Source organism: Lissotriton helveticus, chromosome 7, assembly GCF_964261635.1.
Source record: "Lissotriton helveticus chromosome 7, aLisHel1.1, whole genome shotgun sequence".
NCBI classification, from domain to species: domain Eukaryota; kingdom Metazoa; phylum Chordata; class Amphibia; order Caudata; family Salamandridae; genus Lissotriton; species Lissotriton helveticus.
The window spans coordinates 527,127,216-527,149,982 of record NC_136068.1 but is presented as its reverse complement, the minus strand read 5'-3'; positions in this window follow the sequence as shown (position 1 = coordinate 527,149,982).

The following is a 22,767-nucleotide window of genomic DNA, read 5'->3' as shown; positions in this document are numbered from 1 at the left end:
CCGTCTGCAGCCCAGCTTGCTCGAATCCAGTGGCAAAGTAAGCAAGGGACTCACGTCTGAGCATACCCTGCCACACTTATGGTGGCCAAAAGCGGTACAAAAGGGGGTGGTGATGGATGGAGCATCTGAATCAATCAAACACTCACACCCAGTCAAAAGATCTGGGTTTAATCCATCACCGTTCTTTAGCCCACTCTGCCACCCCAGTTCAGACATGGCTATATGCAAATCAGTCTGACCCTGTGCCTCATGGGAACAGTCCAGCCCGAACTGCCAAGCAATGTTTTCCCTGGACCGGAAACAAGCTTCCGAGGACCGGTTTCTGACATTCCAGCCGTCTTCAGCCCGGCTTGCTCGAATCCAGTGGCAAAGTGAGCAAGGGACTCACGTCTGAGCATACCCTGCCACACTTATGGTTGCCAAAAGCGGTACAAAAGGGGGTGGTGATGGACGGAGCATCTGAATCAATCAAACACTCACACCCAGTCAAAAGATCTGGGTTTAATCCATCACCGTTCTTTAGCCCACTCTGCCACCCCAGTTCAGACATGGCTATATGCAAATCAGTCTGACCCTGTGCCTCATGGGAACAGTCCAGCCCGAACTGCCAAGCAATGTCTTCCCTGGACCGGAAACAAGCTTCCGAGGACCGGTTTCTGGCATTCCAGCCGTCTTCAGCCCGGCTTGCTCGAATTCAGTGGCAAAGTGAGCAAGGGACTCACGTCTGAGCATACCCTGCCACACTTATGGTGGCCAAAAGCAGTACAAAAGGGGGTGGTGATGGACGGAGCATCTGAATCAATCAAACACTCACACCCAGTCAAAAGATCTGGGTTTAATCCATCACCGTTCTTTAGCCCACTCTGCCACCCCAGTTCAGACATGGCTATATGCAAATCAGTCTGACCCGGTGCCTCATGGGAACAGTCCAGCCCGAACTGCCAAGCAATGTCTTCCCTGGACCGGAAACAAGCTTCCGAGGACCGGTTTCAGGCATTCCAGCCGTCTTCAGCCCGGCTTGCTCGAATCCAGTGGCAAAGTGAGCAAGGGACTCACGTCTGAGCATACCCTGCCACACTTATGGTGGCCAAAAGCGGTACAAAAGGGGGTGGTGATGGACGGAGCATCTGAATCAATCAAACACTCACACCCAGTCAAAAGATCTGGGTTTAATCCATCACCGTTCTTTAGCCCACTCTGCCACCCCAGTTCAGACATGGCTATATGCAAATCAGTCTGACCCTGTGCCTCATGGGAACAGTCCAGCCCGAACTGCCAAGCAATGTCTTCCCTGGATCGGAAGCAAGCTTCCGAGGACCGGTTTCTGACATTCCAGCCGTCTTCAGCCCGGCTTGCTCGAATCCAGTGGCAAAGTGAGCAAGGGACTCACGTCTGAGCATACCCTGCCACACTTATGGTTGCCAAAAGCGGTACAAAAGGGGGTGGTGATGGACGGAGCATCTGAATCAATCAAACACTCACACCCAGTCAAAAGATCTGGGTTTAATCCATCACCGTTCTTTAGCCCACTCTGCCACCCCAGTTCAGACATGGCTATATGCAAATCAGTCTGACCCTGTGCCTCATGGGAACAGTCCAGCCCGAACTGCCAAGCAATGTCTTCCCTGGACCGGAAACAAACTTCCGAGGACCGGTTTCTGGCATTCCAGCCGTCTTCAGCCCGGCTTGCTCGAATCCAGTGGCAAAGTGAGCAAGAGACTCACGTCTGAGCATACCCTGCCAAACTTATGGTGGCCAAAAGCGGTACAAAAGGGGGTGGTGATGGACGGAGCATCTGAATCATCCAAACACTCACACCCAGTCAAAAGATCTGGGTTTAATCCATCACCGTTCTTTAGCCCACTCTGCCACCCCAGTTCAGACATGGCTATATGCAAATCAGTCTGACCCTGTGCCTCATGGGAACAGTCCAGCCCGAACTGCCAAGCAATGTCTTCCCTGGACCGGAAACAAGCTTCCGAGGACCGGTTTCTGGCATTCCAGCCGTCTTCAGCCCGGCTTGCTCGAATTCAGTGGCAAAGTGAGCAAGGGACTCACGTCTGAGCATACCCTGCCACACTTATGGTGGCCAAAAGCAGTACAAAAGGGGGTGGTGATGGACGGAGCATCTGAATCAATCAAACACTCACGCCCAGTCAAAAGATCTGGGTTTAATCCATCACCGTTCTTTAGCCCACTCTGCCACCCCAGTTCAGACATGGCTATATGCAAATCAGTCTGACCCTGTGCCTCATGGGAACAGTCCAGCCCGAACTGCCAAGCAATGTCTTCCCTGGACCGGAAACAAGCTTCCGAGGACCGGTTTCAGGCATTCCAGTCGTCTTCAGCCCGGCTTGCTCGAATCCAGTGGCAAAGTGAGCAAGGGACTCACGTCTGAGCATACCCTGCCACACTTATGGTGGCCAAAAGCGGTACAAAAGGGGGTGGTGATGGACGGAGCATCTGAATCAATCAAACACTCACACCCAGTCAAAAGATCTGGGTTTAATCCATCACCGTTCTTTAGCCCACTCTGCCACCCCAGTTCAGACATGGCTATATGCAAATCAGTCTGACCCTGTGCCTCATGGGAACAGTCCAGCCCGAACTGCCAAGCAATGTCTTCCCTGGACCGGAAACAAGCTTCCGAGGACCGGTTTCTGGCATTCCAGCCGTCTTCAGCTCGGCTTGCTCGAATCCAGTGGCAAAGTGAGCAAGGGACTCACGTCTGAGCATACCCTGCCACACTTATGGTGGCCAAAAGCAGTACAAAAGGGGGTGGTGATGGACGGAGCATCTGAATCAATCAAACACTCACACCCAGTCAAAAGATCTGGGTTTAATCCATCACCGTTCTTTAGCCCACTCTGCCACCCCAGTTCAGACATGGCTATATGCAAATCAGTCTGACCCTGTGCCTCATGGGAACAGTCCAGCCCGAACTGCCAAGCAATGTTTTCCCTGGACCGGAAACAAGCTTCCGAGGACCGGTTTCTGACATTCCAGCCGTCTTCAGCCCGGCTTGCTCGAATCCAGTGGCAAAGTGAGCAAGGGACTCACGTCTGAGCATACCCTGCCACACTTATGGTTGCCAAAAGCGGTACAAAAGGGGGTGGTGATGGACGGAGCATCTGAATCAATCAAACACTCACACCCAGCCAAAAGATCTGGGTTTAATCCATCACCGTTCTTTAGCCCACTCTGCCACCCCAGTTCAGACATGGCTATATGCAAATCAGTCTGACCCTGTGCCTCATGGGAACAGTCCAGCCCGAACTGCCAAGCAATGTCTTCCCTGGACTGGAAACAAACTTCCGAGGACCGGTTTCTGGCATTCCAGCCGTCTTCAGCCCGGCTTGCTCGAATCCAGTGGCAAAGTGAGCAAGAGACTCACGTCTGAGCATACCCTGCCAAACTTATGGTGGCCAAAAGCGGTACAAAAGGGGGTGGTGATGGACGGAGCATCTGAATCAATCAAACACTCACACCCAATCAAAAGATCTGGGTTTAATCCATCACCGTTCTTTAGCCCACTCTGCCACCCCAGTTCAGACATGGCTATATGCAAATCAGTCTGACCCTGTGCCTCATGGGAACAGTCCAGCCCGAACTGCCAAGCAATGTCTTCCCTGGACCGGAAACAAGCTTCCGAGGACCGGTTTCTGGCATTCCAGCCGTCTTCAGCCCCGCTTGCTCGAATTCAGTGGCAAAGTGAGCAAGGGACTCACGTCTGAGCATACCCTGCCACACTTATGGTGGCCAAAAGCAGTACAAAAGGGGGTGGTGATGGACGGAGCATCTGAATCAATCAAACACTCACACCCAGTCAAAAGATCTGGGTTTAATCCATCACCGTTCTTTAGCCCACTCTGCCACCCCAGTTCAGACATGGCTATATGCAAATCAGTCTGACCCTGTGCCTCATGGGAACAGTCCAGCCCGAACTGCCAAGCAATGTCTTCCCTGGACCGGAAACAAGCTTCCGAGGACCGGTTTCTGGCATTCCAGCCATCTGCAGCCCGGCTTGCTCGAATCCAGTGGCAAAGTGAGCAAGGGACTCACGTCTGAGCATACCCTGCCACACTTATGGTGGCCAAAAGCAGTACAAAAGGGGGTGGTGATGGACGGAGCATCTGAATCAATCAAACACTCACACCCAGTCAAAAGATCTGGGTTTAATCCATCACCGTTCTTTAGCCCACTCTGCCACCCCAGTTCAGACATGGCTATATGCAAATCAGTCTGACCCTGTGCCTCATGGGAACAGTCCAGCCCGAACTGCCAAGCAATGTCTTCCCTGGACCGGAAACAAGCTTCCGAGGACCGGTTTCAGGCATTCCAGCCGTCTTCAGCCCGGCTTGCTCGAATCCAGTGGCAAAGTGAGCAAGGGACTCACGTCTGAGCATACCCTGCCACACTTATGGTGGCCAAAAGCGGTACAAAAGGGGGTGGTGATGGACGGAGCATCTGAATCAATCAAACACTCACACCCAGTCAAAATATCCAGGTTTAATCCATCACCGTTCTTTAGCCCACTCTGCCACCACAGTTCAGACATGGCTATATGCAAATCAGTCTGACCCTGTGCCTCATGGGAACAGTCCAGCCCGAACTGCCAAGCAATGTCTTCCCTGGATCGGAAGCAAGCTTCCGAGGACCGGTTTCTGACATTCCAGCCGTCTTCAGCCCGGCTTGCTCGAATCCAGTGGCAAAGTGAGCAAGGGACTCACGTCTGAGCATACCCTGCCACACTTATGGTTGCCAAAAGCGGTACAAAAGGGGGTTGTGATGGACGGAGCATCTGAATCAATCAAACACTCACACCGAGTCAAAAGATCTGGGTTTAATCCATCACCGTTCTTTAGCCCACTCTGCCACCCCAGTTCAGACATGGCTATATGCAAATCAGTCTGACCCTGTGCCTCATGGGAACAGTCCAGCCCGAACTGCCAAGCAATGTTTTCCCTGGACCGGAAACAAGCTTCCGAGGACCGGTTTCTGACATTCCAGCCGTCTTCAGCCCGGCTTGCTCGAATCCAGTGGCAAAGTGAGCAAGGGACTCACGTCTGAGCATACCCTGCCACACTTATGGTTGCCAAAAGCGGTACAAAAGGGGGTGGTGATGGACGGAGCATCTGAATCAATCAAACACTCACACCCAGTCAAAAGATCTGGGTTTAATCCATCACCGTTCTTTAGCCCACTCTGCCACCCCAGTTCAGACATGGCTATATGCAAATCAGTCTGACCCTGTGCCTCATGGGAACAGTCCAGCCCGAACTGCCAAGCAATGTCTTCCCTGGACCGGAAACAAACTTCCGAGGACCGGTTTCTGGCATTCCAGCCGTCTTCAGCCCGGCTTGCTCGAATCCAGTGGCAAAGTGAGCAAGAGACTCACGTCTGAGCATACCCTGCCAAACTTATGGTCGCCAAAAGTGGTACAAAAGGGGGTGGTGATGGACGGAGCATCTGAATCAATCAAACACTCACACCCTGTCAAAAGATCTGGGTTTAATCCATCACCGTTCTTTAGCCCACTCTGCCACCCCAGTTCAGACATGGCTATATGCAAATCAGTCTGACCCTGTGCCTCATGGGAACAGTCCAGCCCGAACTGCCAAGCAATGTCTTCCCTGGACCGGAAACAAGCTTCCGAGGACCGGTTTCTGGCATTCCAGCCGTCTTCAGCCCGGCTTGCTCGAATTCAGTGGCAAAGTGAGCAAGGGACTCACGTCTGAGCATACCCTGCCACACTTATGGTGGCCAAAAGCAGTACAAAAGGGGGTGGTGATGGACGGAGCATCTGAATCAATCAAACACTCACACCCAGTCAAAAGATCTGGGTTTAATCCATCACCGTTCTTTAGCCCACTCTGCCACCCCAGTTCAGACATGGCTATATGCAAATCAGTCTGACCCTGTGCCTCATGGGAACAGTCCAGCCCGAACTGCCCAGCCATGTCTTCCCTGGACCGGAAACAAGCTTCCGAGGACCGGTTTCTGGCATTCCAGCCGTCTGCAGCCCGGCTTGCTCGAATCCAGTGGCAAAGTGAGCAAGGGACTCACGTCTGAGCATACTCTGCCACACTTATGGTGGCCAAAAGCGGTACAAAAGGGGGTGGTGATGGACGGAGCATCTGAATCAATCAAGCACTCACACCCAGTCAAAAGATCTGGGTTTAATCCATCACCGTTCTTTAGCCCACTCTGCCACCCCAGTTCAGACATGGCTATATGCAAATCAGTCTGACCCTGTGCCTCATGGGAACAGTCCAGCCTGAACTGCCAAGCAATGTCTTCCCTGGACCGGAAACAAGCTTCCGAGGACCGGTTTCAGGCATTCCAGCCGTCTTCAGCCCGGCTTGCTCGAATTCAGTGGCAAAGTGAGCAAGGGACTCACGTCTGAGCATACCCTGCCACACTTATGGTGGCCAAAAGCGGTACAAAAGGGGGTGGTGATGGACGGAGCATCTGAATCAATCAAACACTCACACCCAGTCAAAAGATCTGGGTTTAATCCATCACCGTTCTTTAGCCCACTCTGCCACCCCAGTTCAGACATGGCTATATGCAAATCAGTCTGACCCTGTGCCTCATGGGAACAGTCCAGCCCGAACTGCCAAGCAATGTCTTCCCTGGACCGGAAACAAGCTTCCGAGGACCGGTTTCTGACATTCCAGCCGTCTTCAGCCCGGCTTGCTCGAATCCAGTGGCAAAGTGAGCAAGGGACTCACGTCTGAGCATACCCTGCCACACTTATGGTTGCCAAAAGCGGTACAAAAGGGGGTGGTGATGGACGGAGCATCTGAATCAATCAAACACTCACACCGAGTCAAAAGATCTGGGTTTAATCCATCACCGTTCTTTAGCCCACTCTGCCACCCAGTTCAGACATGGCTATATGCAAATCAGTCTGACCCTGTGCCTCATGGGAACAGTCCAGCCCGAACTGCCAAGCAATGTTTTCCCTGGACCGGAAACAAGCTTCCGAGGACCGGTTTCTGACATTCCAGCCGTCTTCAGCCCGGCTTGCTCGAATCCAGTGGCAAAGTGAGCAAGGGACTCACGTCTGAGCATACCCTGCCACACTTATGGTTGCCAAAAGTGGTACAAAAGGGGGTGGTGATGGACGGAGCATCTGAATCAATCAAACACTCACACCCAGTCAAAAGATCTGGGTTTAATCCATCACCGTTCTTTAGCCCACTCTGCCACCCCAGTTCAGACATGGCTATATGCAAATCAGTCTGACCCTGTGCCTCATGGGAACAGTCCAGCCCGAACTGCCAAGCAATGTCTTACCTGGACCGGAAACAAACTTCCGAGGACCGGTTTCTGGCATTCCAGCCATCTTCAGCCCGGCTTGCTCGAATCCAGTGGCAAAGTGAGCAAGAGACTCACGTCTGAGCATACCCTGCCAAACTTATGGTGGCCAAAAGCGGTACAAAAGGGGGTGGTGTTGGACGGAGCATCTGAATCAATCCAACACTCACACCCAGTCAAAAGATCTGGGTTTAATCCATCACCGTTCTTTAGCCCACTCTGCCTATGAGGCATATTCACGAGGAAGTGGTGGTGAGAGGCGTTAGCCTCCTTGGCTTAACGCCTCTCACCGCCACTTCAGAAGCGCCAGGCTGCACCCTATTCTCAAGAATGTGGTGCAGCCAGCGGTAGAAGTGGGCGGGGACGGAAGGGCACGGCGTGCCCCTACTTCTAAAAATTATTTCAGTCCGTTCCCCTACTTTTTTCTTTCAATAAAGCATCCCAGGACGGCAAGAATAGTCCTACTTAAAACGAGAACTTTTTTTTCAGCTTCCAGGGGCTGCTCACACTTCTCTGTTGTTTCCAGAGGCTGCAGCAGCCCCTCCCTGAGCTAGCACAGACTGCGGGCAGGCCCATTGTCATTCCGATTGAGGCTGATTATCCCCTTTGGAATGACAATGCGCCCGCCCGCTGCCTGCCATTGGCATATGCCAGTGAGATCTGCATGAGGTGTCTCCGGTATCTGGGTGCAGGCCATGGCTCGTTTTGCAACAAATATACCGCCAGATAAGAGCTCTGCCAATTGAGGTCAGAGTTCCCAATCTGTCAAACTCTAAGGCTCTTATTTTCTTTAAATAATTAATGATTATAAGCACATTATTTTTTCTGGCAAGAGCATGTGGGCTGTTGCATATTTTCTCTAGTTTTTCATTTAAACTATTAGCAATTTTAACGTAAGATTAATTGCATCCCAGGAACCAAGTGGTAACCTTGGGTCACACATATTTTTCATGTTATCCGAAACAAATAAAAGCACCTCTTCTTTCTTCGATGTATTAACCATATTTAAAAAACAACAATGGGTCTCCAGGTGCACTCTATTCCATTTGTATTTTAACTAGACCTAAAAACAGTAGTGTCTCGTAAAACCTCCTTAGCCATTAACAGAAAATCAATGGATGTTTAATAGTCGATTTTCAGTGATTTCACACGTTAACTCTTTATAGTGATAAAATATTAGAGTTGTTAAAATGTAAAACAATATAAAAACACTGATGTTAGCAGGATTTACGCCATTTCCCATGGATGTGCCCATAAAATGATCCCTACAAAAACTTCACATGACTAAGACATAAGAATACGGAAAGTATAAGGATTAATCAAGAAATTCAAGTCCTGGCAGGAAACAATGAGTTGTATTTTACTGAGTGATTTATGCCAACTGTTTGCATGTTTATAACTGCTTTAATGTATAGGGGCATGCTTATCACCATAATTCTATGGGCACACAAACTAGTTTATTTTAACAAACTGACTACACTGAACTGAGTACCTGTGTGCCCTAAACTGGAAATACATTGAATAACACAAGAGACTTGGGAATAGACAGTGCCGCCAAATCTGGGACTAGTAGAAAGGCCCTGAAGAGGCAGAACACATTCTAAAGAGCTGGGTGATCCTCTGCCTTGACAAGGCACCGTCTGGGTCACACTGCTTCCAATCCACTTATGGCAAGCGTGTCCCTGAACCAGCAAGAGGAGAGCTTAGCCTCTGGCACAACACAGGAACCTCTGCCTCAACAAGGGTTCGGCTGGGAGTTTCCCCGGCCTGGACCCAAACCCATCTCTGCACAATACAACTTCTCTTCAACTCAAAGTCACAGGACTGCAGATGCCATGAATGCATTCTGCCTTTACTTCTGTTCTGTTCGGCATGGAAGTTAAAAAAACATTATATTGCTTGTTAGAAAGATTATGTTAAAGGTGCAAACTTTAAAACATCTGCCAAAAGAGTATGCATAGTTAAGCACAGGCAGGAATTGTACAGGAAGTTCAAAAGGGTAAGTGGTCCTGTGTGAGGGTCCTTATGAATAACATTAATGTGCTTACCTCAGAGGTCTACCCAAATACCTTCTTTTGTGTGCCAAACATGCTCATGTGTGTCATTCAGGCAGGAACCCAATTCAAAGGATATTCAGGAAGAATCTGCATCTTACACTAACAGTGATCCATGACGTTTATATCTAATAAGTATACATATCTGCAGTATTGCATTGAAAAAGGTAACTATGCCGGACTGGCCGTTCCAGGCATCAGGCGTTTCCCAGGGCTACTGGAAGGGTAGGGGCCAGTTTAGTTTGGAGAGACCGGTTTTGTACAAGTGCAGGAGTTTTAAAAACACAGCAAGGTTCTTTGTATATTCAGCAGGTTTTGGTCAACAATACAAGTGCCAAGATAACTTTGGTGATCAATGTACCTGCTGGAGAGAGATGGGAGCGTGTTTTGTCTAGTGGCTGTTTTACTCATCTAAAGTAGCGCAGAGGGGTAATATGCCTGCTGCAAAGAACGTGTACCATGCATATCAAAGAGCAATATGTTATGTGCATAGTTCAGTGGGTACTGCTTTGTGTTCAGTTCTCGAATGAAAGGACACTTGAATACATATGACCTGGCAGTTTGGGCTGGACTGGTCCCATTGGGTGCAGGATCAAGACTGATTTGCATATGGCTGGGTCCAAACTGGAATGGCAGGGTGAGCAAAAAACAATGGATTTAGGTCCAGATCTCTGTACTGGGGTGAATGTATGACATTGTTCTGCATTCTGTCCATCTTGTTCTTTTTGCTTTTGTCACCCCAAGTGGGACGGGTATGTCCAGACGTGGGTCCTGTGCTCTCCATGCCACTGGAATCAAGCTATCCTGGCTGATGAGGCCTGAAAGCCCGAAACCAGTCCTAGGATGCTTGATTCCGGTCCAGGGAGGACCTGGCCTGGCAGTTCGGGCTGGACTGTTCCCATTGGGCGTAGGATCAAGACTGATTTGCATATGGCTGGGTCCAAACTGGAATGGCATGGTGAGCAAAGAAACAATGGATTTAGGCCCAGGTCTCTGTACTGGGGTGAATGTATGACATTGTTCTGAATTCTGTCCATCAGTTGTTCTTTTTACTTTTGTCACCCCAAGTGGGACGGGTATGCCCAGATATGGCTCTCGTGCTCTTCATGCCACTGGAATCAAGCTATCCTGGCTGATGAGGGCTGAAAGCTCCAAACCGGTCCTAAGATGCTTGTTTCCAGTCCAGGGAGGACCTGGCCTGGCAGTTTGGACTGGACTGTTCCCATTGGGCGCAGGATCAAGACTGATTTGCATATGTTGCACGCTTTACATAAACCTGCATTCTCTATGAGTGTTTGCTTTTTCCTGAATTAAAACTAAAATAAACATGTTTATCCATTGTTTGAATTAAATAACGTTATAAGCTGTAACTGGTCAGTGAAATGCTAAACGTACAAAAAATTGGAATGTTTTGCTATTTCTAGCCACACCCCTAACCCCGCCCACTGATCCAATGTTATGTTATGTTATGATATTGATTTTTATTATGCGCACAGCTGCTCCAGCGAAGGAGCGTCCTGGCGCAGTGACAAGGTAGGACACAACATAACAGAAACTAAACATTAAGACCACTGGAGAACATTTTAAAACAAGAAAGTCTTAATAGATTTCCGGAAAAGCATAAGGTCCTCCAACAGGCGGATTTCAACCGGGAGGGAATTCCAGAGGGTTGCAGCTTTAACACTAAAAGAGCGTCCGCCCGCCCGACAGAGCCTGAATCTGGGGACTACAGCAAGAGCCTGACCTTGAGAACGAAGAGTACGTGTAGGTACATAAAAAGACAGGAAGCTAGACATGATTTGAGGGCCTATGCCTTTCAAAATTTTAAAGGCCAGACACAGGATTTTAAAATAAATTCGCTTCCTCACTGGAAGCCAGTGCAAGGAGTGGAGGACGCTTGACACAGGGCAAAATCTGGGCAGGCCTACAATTGCTCTGGCCGCAGCATTTTGTACCCGTTGTAAACGGGTAATTTCTGCCAGGTTAGCCCCTACCAGGAGAGAGCTGGCATAATCCAGGCACGAGATGACAGTAGCCTGTATAACCAGCTGCCTGGTTGGGGCATCAAAAAACTTAAGGGCAGGTCTTAAACCCCTAAGAAGTCCGAAACAACATGCTGCTGTTTTCTTAGTGTGGCCGACAAAAGTAAGACCGGCATCCAGCCAAACTCTCAGGTTTTTCAATTCCAATACAGGGGTTGGAGTAGGTCCCAACTCAGCCGGCCACCATTGATCACCCCATAATTCCACTCGCTTTCCGATGATCATCACCTCAGTCTTGGTGGCATTAAGCTGGAGACAGTTCCCTGTCAACCAGGTAGCCACCGCCTTCAGTCCGTTCTGAAACCTGGGGGCATCATATTCCGCGTCCCCGCTGAGAGTAACCGCCAGCTGAGTGTCGTCGGCATATGAGACCAGGGTTAGGCCCCACTGCCTAACGACTTCAGCCAGCGGTCTCACGTATAGGTTGAATAACGTGGGACTCAGCGAGGATCCCTGTGGAACCCCCATGGCCAGCGGCTGAAAATTGAACTTGAAGGGAGGGGTGGCCACACAAAAGGAACGACCATCAAGAATGGAGCGGAACCACTGCAGAGCCTGGCCCCCGACACCAATCTCCGCGAGCCGGTGCAACAGGATGCTGTGGGACACCATGTCAAAGGCGGCGCTGAGGTCTAATAATATCAGCGCCGCCGTCTGACCAGCATCCAGCACCGCTCTCAGATGCTCTACCATCACGAGAAGGGCGGTTTCCGTGCTGTGCCCAGCACGGAAGCCATTCTGTGTGGGGTCAAGGGCATTAGACCGGACAAGATGTTCCGACAGGGCCAGATTAACATGAGCCTCCATTATCTTCGCCGGCCAGGGTAACAAAGAGATCGGGCAGTAACTTTCGGGCTTCGAGGGGTCCAGGGTGGGCTTCTTAAGAATTGGGGAAACCACCGCCTGCTTCCATTTCGTTGGAACCACACCTGACTCCAGTGAGAGGTTGACTAAAGAGCACACAGCCGAGCGTCCCAAGAAGGCCTGATCTCTAAAAAGAGCAGATCTTACTGGATCCAACGGAGAGCCAGATTTGACCTTCGACGCAAGTTTGTCAAACCCTTCCGGGAGTAGGGGAGGGAAAGAATGCAGGGTAGGGTGTCTTAAAGCCCCATCTGAGACTCCCAGGTCAGTCCCTGTGCTGGGGAATGTCCGATAGATAGCCTGGACCTTTCCCAAAAAGTAAGAGGCCAGAGACTCACAGTGGGAGATAGACCCCGAATCCACAGAGGGAGTCCGCTTCGCCAAAAGATCTTTCACGGCCTTGAATATAGTCTTTGACGGATTTAAGCTGTTACGAAATTCCGCAGCATAAAATGCCGCACGGGCCTTACAAATAGCCCGGTGATAGATCCTGAGGGAGGCAACATATGCAGCTTTCAAATCAGCCTCATAAGTCCTTCGCCATGCTCTCTCCATCCGTCTGCAGATTCCTTTCAAGGCACGCAAGGCACCGTCGTACCAAGGGCTCGACTCTCTGGTACTGATTTTACTCGAAACGATGGGAATCAGAGAGTCCAAGGCCCTAGAGATCCAAGAGCAAAACTGGTCATAGCCTGCTTCCACATCATTCAGTGGGCCCAGGGGCTCTACCGCTAGGAGACGATGGAGATCATCCAGCCTAAGTTTATTCCAGTGTCTCCTGGATACCCTTTTGACCGAGGGAATGGAGGGGATCACAGGTAAAAGACAGTGGATGGTCACCAAAAAGTGATCTGTCCACCCAAGCGGAGAGATGGAAATAACCTTTGTCTCAGCCAGATTGGTAAAACAGGGGTCCAGAATATGACCCCCTACATGAGTGGGCTAAGATACCTGCTGGGTGAGCTGGAGAGCCTCAAGGTCAGCCAGGATGCTGCGTATCGTCGGGTTAGTTGGAATATCAAAATGTAGGTTCAGATCACCCAGGATGGAATAGTTAGCACAGCCCATAGCTAATGTGCTGACAGCATCGGGGAATGAGTTTCTGAACACCACATCACTACCCGGTGGTCGATATACAATCATCCCAGAGAACGTAAACTGGGGGCTTACCGAGATTTTAAAACGAGGCGCTTTCGCAACCGGCGATGTTAAGGCTACTCCATACGCAGGCAAAACAGGACCTGACTATTAGGGCTATACCTCCACCTCTCGATGACCGATTTAAGGTGTACATTGAATAACCAGGGGGGCAAGCTAGATTAATAATAGCTGCATCCGCATCCTGCAGCCAGGTCTCTGTAATGGCAAAAACATCAGGAGCTTCATCCTCAATGAGATCATAGATGTCTTGATAGTGCTTCGATAACGATCTGACGTTCAAATTCAGGACCCGTAAATAAGGTGGCAAGCCCTTGACAGGGGGGGCAGCTGGTATACTCCTCCGGGGGATGAAACCCGGACGGTCAAGCACCCATCCGTTACAAGGGCACTGAAACGGGCCACAAAGAGGATGAACAGGAGAGAACCTGCACCGATGAATGGCCTGTCCGATAGCGCACAAACTCTCTCTGGAGTACGTGAGCATCGCGGCGCACGTCAGATGTATCGCCTGCCGCAGTCCACTTACCCGCAGCGCCCCGCACGGCCTTAGCGCGGACGGGCGCAGACGGGCACGACTCCGGCCACGCGAAGGCGCGCCCGCTACACGATCCCGCTACGCTAGGCGGGGAGCTTTAAATAACTGTCCCTCAGTAGCACCTGCGCACTAGAGCGCTCGCCGGTAGTAGCCCCTGAACACACCACCACCACACCACTCCAAGATGGCGGCCAATACCAAAACTATCCCCACCCCAGAACCGGACCCGCACTAGCGGCGGTGAAATAACTATTATAGTGCAGGTAAAGGGTCAAGATAAAAGCAGGGGATAATAACCCAAAAGTAAACACAAATAGCAAACAGGGATTTTAAAACAGCTTTCAGCAATAAGAAGCGCCAAGCGCACAAGCAGCGTAGCGTAGCGCTACCTTGTCGGTTATTCCCGCCACCTGATTCTCCACCCACAGTTCCCCTACTTTTTTTTCCCCACTTCAACCAATGGGTGCAGCCTTGCGTTTAACCCTGTGACGGCGCTAAGTTTCATACTTAACGCCAACGCAGGCACCCTTGCACCGGAGTGCAAGGGTGTCTGCGAGCAGTGAGGTTTGTTTATGTACAGAATGGTGGCCCTTCCTGTAAATAAACAAACCTAAAACGCCGTTTAGTAACTTACATGTGTGCTGCGTCCTGCAGCACACATGTAAGTTACAATACGGCATTTTTAAAAGGTTTGTTTATGTAAAGGAATGGAGACCTTCCTGTACATAAACAAATCTTGGCATTTTGCTATTTCCATGTGTGCTGCACAAGGCAGCACACATAGAAAAAGAAAAAACGAGGAGAAATTAAGCATTTCTCCTCGTTCGCCAACTTAAGACCAGGATTTTTCTGGTCTTAAGTTCGGCGCTGCCACCTATTATCCCCGCCCTTGATAATAGGTAGCAGTGTCGAATTTAATGGGTGTTGTGGTGGTACACCTACCGCCAAACCCACTGCACGCCCCCTTTCACTGTTAGTTTAGCGTAAAAGGGGCCCTATTCTCAAGGCAGCGTTAAGCCACTTAACGTGGCTTTAAACCACGTTAAGTGGGTTATAGCTGCCTTGAGAATAGGGTGCTGGCCCTATCGCAACAGGAATGTCAAAAAAGTGATGTTCCCGTGGCGATAGGGGCTTAAGAATATGCCCCTTTGAATGTCTGGTGCCAGGCCACTCTTTCTGAATCTCTCCCTATACATGTATGTCAGAGTTCCTTGGGGCGCACACATCATTTGCCAGGGCCATCGCAGCCCTGCTCGCGCCCCCACGACCTTTCACCAATAAATAACATGACGTTAACAGGCGTCAGCCCTTCCTGGCCTAGTTCGGGCCCAGTCTGTTGTGACAAGCAACACACTCTGTGGTCTCGTATAATGACGTACCACAGCTGTGTCTGGACACATACAGGCCCAAAGCTGAGTGTATTTTATGTTCATTCTGGGTCTTCTATTCCTGTGCATTCCATTATGAAATCAGCACTACACGTATCTGGAGCCAAAGAAAAGTCCTGGACTGGATTAGTTGTTCACAAACGGTCCTGTGAAACCAGAATACACTGCTCCAGTACCATTTATAGGCACTGAAGCACCTTTAAACAATCCCCGTATCCTCCCAAATGTGTGCATTATATGGGATTAAGAAAGCTCAAGGGTGCATAAAAAGGATAGCGCAAGTCACCGTGGGGCTTCATAGAAATGCTGCTGCGAGGGTCATGGGCTGTTAGTTACAGCTTGTCCTCTTGACTTGAGGTATATATATATGAAAGCAGCATTTAAACACCTTGGAGAAATGTAATCATTATTGTGACTACAAGCTGAGTGAAATCCTGTCTGTGCACTGTACAAATATCGCAATGGCACCCGGAAGTACTCTCCCATGCGTGACATCACTTCATACGAATTAGAGATGGACGAGCCACTGAAAGTTCGTGCCAGGTTGGAGCCTGAAGCCTGACCCTGACCGTGGCTCGGGTCGAGGTCCTGCTGGAACCTCGAGCCCATAAGAGCCAGCTTTTAAGTGGCTTCTTCTGCCACCCCTAACCTGGATGTGGCGTTAGAGCCAGAGCTGTCGACATTTGGAGCTGGGGAACCCGCCTCGAGGCTCGGCGTCCAGTGACATCTTAAGCATTTTGGGGGCCCAGAGCCAAATGTATTTTGGGAGCCTCTTTTCGAAATAGCTTTGAATTTATTATTCAATGTCCTGCCCTCTTTGGCTGACTTTGTTTACATCTAATATTCGGGGATAGTGACCTGTGTTTACAATATTGCACCACAGCAGCATTTCAGTAATATTACTGCAAATAATATTTGTGACCCCCCTCTCCCATTTCTCATATGTGAGGTCCTATTGTGATCTAAAATAAACTTTTTTTTATGGATGTTAAATGAAACAAACACATTTCTCAACAAAATGTCTGTAATAGACTCCCACACATCAGACGCATTAAAAAAAAAATGAAAGGAAAACGGTGTTTTAAGCAATCTGTTGTGACGGCAACGAGCTGTGTAGGGTTCATATGTTTCTGGGCCGCCAAGTCACCGAGGATCTAGGAAATATTGAACAGATGATGTCAAGAAGGCTCTAGAACAGAGTTCGTTGCTACAGGTGACGTCACAGTGCGCATAATGGAGACAGAAACTTGCATAGTAACTTCCGAGCAGAACAAGCCACTGAAGTAGACTTCAAAGAAGCAAAGATATTAGAGCAGGTCACCACGGCAAGTGACTCACGAATTAAAGTTCTTGGTACAGAAAAAGGGGCTGAAAGTCAAGATCACACTCAGGTTCGACAGAAAGCGATATGCATAATTAGAGGAAGAAGAGAAAGGAGGAAGGCCAACGAGGTATTGACAGCACACGGAGGAACTGCTGAGCTATGAAGAGATGCGATGTGGGCAGAGAAAAAGCAGGAAAGCTAACAGCTGTTGGAGAAACAGCTTAACAAAGGCAAACACTTGAAACGTGAGGTACAGAAATAACAAGACGTTCAAAGGCTGAGCAACGGAAGAAAAGGTGGAGCAGCGGGATTAGACTTCGGAAGGAACCGAAGATGATAATCGAAGATTTGTATCTCCTGCTGATTATATGCCTCCAGATAAGTGAGTGTGCTTTGTACTCCTGGGGGTCCAAAGCCAACGCTCTCTCCTTCTTCTTTTCATAATAATCAATCTTTTCTTCCGTCGTTTCTTCTTCTCTTCGTTCCCTTACTCTCCTCACACTCTCACTACTATGTTAGAAATTGGGGGGCAGATTTACAAGAACTGGCGCATCTCTGCATATTTGCAGAGATGCGCCAGTTCATTTGCGTGATAGAAAAATAGACTTGCGCCACCATGGATGCGCCGCATTACCGCGGCGCAAGGACAGACAGATGCGTGACGCATCTTTTGTCGGAAAGGCAATGCATTGCTGGAGTCGTGTCGTAAGCATGACCCAACTCCAGCAATGGTCAGGAATGCCTATACCGACCATGCTGCTTCACTCCTTACACCTGCTTCAAGCAGGCACAAGGTTTTGACGCAGTGGCGTCGTAAAAGTCACTCTTCACGGAGTCACTTTTACGAGGATTCTTTGTGACGGGACTCCCACCCTGCATACCTTATACGTGACACAGGTATAATGTAGCGCAGGGATTTACAACATGACGCATCTCCCTATTTGCGTCACGTTGTAAATATGTTGCATTGTGGTGCATTGTTTAAGACGCCGCTGCGTCACAGAAGTGATGCAACTGCGGTGTAAAGTTGGCCCAAGGGGCTTGTAAATCTGCCTCTGGGTTTTTGGTTGGCAGAGGTACGCACCCTGTCCAAGCTGAAATCCTAATCCTTGTCAGGGTAAGTCTGATACACACTTTAAATTAACCTGTGCTTGGCACAGAGCAGGCAGGCTTAATTTAAGAGTAAATGTGTAAAATATTTGTGCGAAACAACACACAGTAACACAGTGTAAACACTATAAATAGGCTCCTCACTGAGTTAGAAAAATAAATAATATTTCTACTAATAAAGCAAGAACAAAACAACAATAATCCAATAATGTAGCAAGAAGAGGCGAAGAGGGAGAGGTATATTTCCAATGAAGTTAATTCTAAAAGTTACACCCACAGCCAAGAGCGTGTGATGCCTGCGAAGCAATCCAAGCAACAGAATAACGTTGCCTGAACACCTCACATGCATTGTGCCACTCCAGATCACAGAACAACATTTGCTACATAGACGCACAAGGATACTCACAAGGATACGCAATACTACAACTTACCTTCCCTTTCATTTTATATAGGCCTGCAGCAAAAGGCTTTGAGGTCGAGGTTTATTTCCAAAGAAGAATATTCCAAAAGGTTCACCCACAACCAGGAGTGTGTGATGGCTACGAAGCAATGCAAGCAACCGAATAACGTTGCCTAAACATCACGCATGCATGGTTCCACTCATATCACAGAACAACATTTAAAACATCAAGAGCATCCTCGTGCGACATACACGCATGAGGATACTCACATGGATATGTAATACTACAACTACCTAGAATTTGAGATATCAATTTTTAAAGAATAAATGTAAAAATAGCAATAATTGCTATGGGGCTTTTCTGGTCACGCTGGACAAGGGCAAAGTCAAGAGTTCAGGCTGACTGAGATAGAGCGTGGTCCAGATACAGGAGCCATACAAGGCCAGCTGAACAATGTACCTTGATCCTAGTCACAACTGTGAGTTGCGGAATGCAACCTAGTGATGCATCAGTCTGGATTCTGCAGTCAATGTAATGCATAGATTTTGCTCCTGCAAAGGGTCGATGTGCTGGTTAAGCTACATGCAGACTGGAGATGCGTCAATTTTACCATAGCAAGCACCAGGATTCACTTTCAATGGGCCAGGCACAGGATCAGGTGATGAGACTTTGATATCCTCGAGTCTCACAAAGGCAGGCAAGTCAGCATGCCCTTGGAGATCACTTTGGATTCAAGCAAGAACCCAGTTCTTACTCAGCAGGGGCCGAGGGTAGCAGGCAGTAGGCCAGCACAGCAGAGACTCAGTTCTTCCAAAGCAGCAGTCCAGCAGAGTGGTACAGTCCTTGTAGCAACAGGGCAGACCTCCTTTCTGGCAGAGTTTCTTTACAGGTCCAGAAGTGTCTGATTTGGTGGGGTCAGAGACACAGTACTTTTACCCAGTTGTGCCATTGATGTGGGGATGACTTTAAAGAAGGGCACAGAGGTCCTTTCTTCCTAGCCCTGGCTCCAGACTTACTACAGGGAGATAATCAGCCCTTTTTGTGGGGACAGGACACTGCCCATTCAGGTGTAAGTTAAGGCTCCTTCCTCCCATCCTGCCAAGGATGAGCCCTCGGGATACAGATGGATTCTCAGACACACCTACTCTTCCTTTGTGAGTAGCTGTCTAGAGGGAATGCTCAGAGTCAAGCTGTCACTCACCCCAAATGGGTACTGGTGGCAGGCTAAAGGCACACCGATGATAGCAGAGACATCGCAACTTTCCAAAACTTTAATTTCTGAAAAAGTAATGTTAAATCCAACTCTTCCAGCAAAGATATTTTGTCATTACCATTCCAATGATATGAAACATGACAGGGCTACTCTTTCTCAATCACTAGTTACAGCATAGAAGTGTGATAAGCAATTCCCGATGTTAACCTTTGAGAGGAGTAGGCCTCACATTAGTAAAAAATGAATTTAGGTGTTGTTCACTGCCAGTGCATGCAAAACTTAAAAGTACATATCCTACATTTTACTTACACAGCACCCTGCCCTATGGGCTACCTAGAGCTTACCTTAGTCGTGACTTATGTGTAATAAAAGGGTGGTTCAAGGATTGGAAAGGGGTTTTAAATTCCAAGTAGACCTGGCAGTAGAAATGCACACAAAGGCTCTGTAGTGGCAGGCCTGAGACATGTTTAAAGTGTTACTTGTGTGAGTGGCACAATCAGTGCTGCAGCCCACTAGTTTACATAGGGAAATGTTCCCAGAGGAATTATTTGCACATCATTCAAATAGTTAAACGTGTCATGTCAATGATTTTATTGTATACCATCAATCAGTCACCCATGTTTTAAAAAACACAGACATACTGTTCTTAGCAACATTATATAAATATATGACTGAATCCATTTTTTCTTATAAATTGTGAATACATGTAGTATAAAAACATTCAATACAGCAATATACATAGCAGTATATCAGTATATGAACACTGGCACCACCATATAATCCCTAAAACATTATTAGTATGCATTCATTGTAGGGATCTAGGGAAACACATGATCCTTCTAACAAAGCAGATTGATAAATCCATAATCCCAGTAGTTAAATCCTTATTTTTCAACTTGGTCAAAAAGGACAGAAGCATCACAAGGTGTAATCAATGATGTTGAAGAGCTTAAATTATGGATGTTGCAGGCTCAGGTGGCGAAAAAAGTCCCCAAGTCTATCATCAGGACTACATGTTAGGAAAGAATCAATCCTGCAAATACTGACAAAAACCACCAACCATACTAATAAGACATAAAAATAACAATACCCCAAACCATTATGTGCATCACTTGCCCACAATCTCAACACCACAGTGTCCCTTAAATCCTTCGGTGCTCATGACGGAGCGGTTCCGTCATGAGCGCCGGTTGGGCTGTGCTAATGACGGAACCGCTCCGTCACGGCCCCGCCCGCTCAATAGAACCTTCAGCACAGCGCAAAAATTCACGCCGCGCTGAAGGGATTAAAGCATAAGAACACCAGAGTCAAGTGCACCAACTCTAACCAATGAAAAATGATGGACACCTGAATAGCGTTTAGTGTACATTATGGTAGTGCTGTGGGGCACCCAAAGCTCGCCAAGTCTGAAAAATAATCCAATGTGCAGAATAGTCCACTCTTGTAGTAAGTACCTTGTCTCCAAAGTATCTATTGCCTGCATAAAGGCTCAGCCAAATTACCTTATGCAATGACTAAATCACATTAAAAGTGAAGCACATAAACTCCTTAGAAACTCAGGTTAAAGCTACACAACTGAATCAGGCAGTATAATTCCATGCACAGGCTCTGAAGTGGCAAGCCTTAGACGTGTTTAAACTGCTACTTGTCTGGGTGGCACAATCAATGCTGCAGGCCCACTAGTAGCATTTAATTTACAGGCCCTAGGCACATGTATTGCACATTGACAGGGACTTTTAAGTAAATTAAATATGCCAATTGGGTATTAGCCAATATTACTATGGTTAGAGTAGAGAGCACATGCCCTTTATCACTGGCTAGCAGTGGTAAAGTGCTTGGAGTCCTAATGCCAACAAAAACAAGTTTAGAAAAAGAAGAGGTGAAAGGCAAAGTGTTTGTGATGACCCTTCATAGAGGGCCATTTTTCAACATCCTACCACCAAATCCTACTTCTCTTGTTATTTATTCTCCCCCTCACTAACTCCTTTCAGCCCCTCTCTTTTACTATCCACTGGGTGATTTCACCAATGTGATGTGGCATTACACACACTTTTTGACCCCTGAAGATATTGATCAAAGTGATATTAGATCACTTTCAACCCCACACAACAATACATGTGTATATTTTCAGACACTTGTGAATCTTCACATATCATCGTATTGTGGGGCAGTTACTGCGGTTCTCCAAGTCAGTGGACCGTCCTGATCCAGCACATAATATGAGAGGTGTGTTGTGTTCAGCACCTATTTGTGCAGGTTCTGGAAGTTAAGGGTGTTATTGAAGGGGTCTTAAGGAGATCTCCATTTGTTTGCAGAGATCACATCTTTTGTAACAGTCACAGACATACATGCACACACCAAGGACCAGATGTACGACGAGATTTTGCATGCGCAAACAGGTTTGTGAACCCCTTTGCACATGCAAAATCACTGTTGGCCATGTACAATTCCTAAATAGCGAGTCGCAATTTATTTGCGACTCGCTATTTAGGAAATGCGAGGTGCAATTAGGAAGGGGCGTTCCTTTCCTAATTGCGTCCGCAATGCTATGTGTGAATGTTTTGTGACCGCAATTGCAGTTGCAAAACACTCTTCAAGAGGGTGGTAATGCAGTTGCAATTTAGGAGGGGTCCCCAGGGAACCCATTCCACTCCGTGACTGTCTGTAAAAAAATATTTTAAGGTCAGGCAGTGGTCCCAGGAACCACAGCCTGCCCTTAAAAAAATGAAACAGAAACGTTTAATTTCATTTTTTTTTTAATGCATCTTGTTTTCTTTTAAGGAAATGGGCTGCTTTTGAAGAAAAAAAAAGCTGGTTTATTAAAAAGCAGTCCCAGACATGGTGGTCTGCTGAGCCCAGCAGGCCACCATCCCTGGGAGGGCTGGTATTCCCAATGGGCTCGCAAATTGCGCGAGAGGCTCATTAATATTAATGAGCCTCACAATTTGCGACCCCATTGAGAATGTCAAAACTGTGTAATTGCACTGTTGTACATTTCATTTAGCGCCTCGCAATTTGAGACTCGCAATGAGTCACAAATTGCGAGGCGCTATATGTAAGGGTCGTACATCTGGCCCCAAGTACTGATCATCACAGTCATGGTCTAAAGCTTACATTAAAAACACACACATAAAAAGTCTGGAGGTCTTGCATATAAGCAAAATAAACATGTTACTTAGAGACTTAAATGAGGGCTATTCTCAAAGGTAATTTTCAGCCATAAACTTATGGTTACAGACAAAAACAGCTCCATTGGCGCTTGACGAGAATCCACAAAGGATTGCCGGCAGGCAGAAATGGATTTACTTCTGTGGATTTCTCTGCCCCAAGTGCGGATACATTTGCAGTAGAA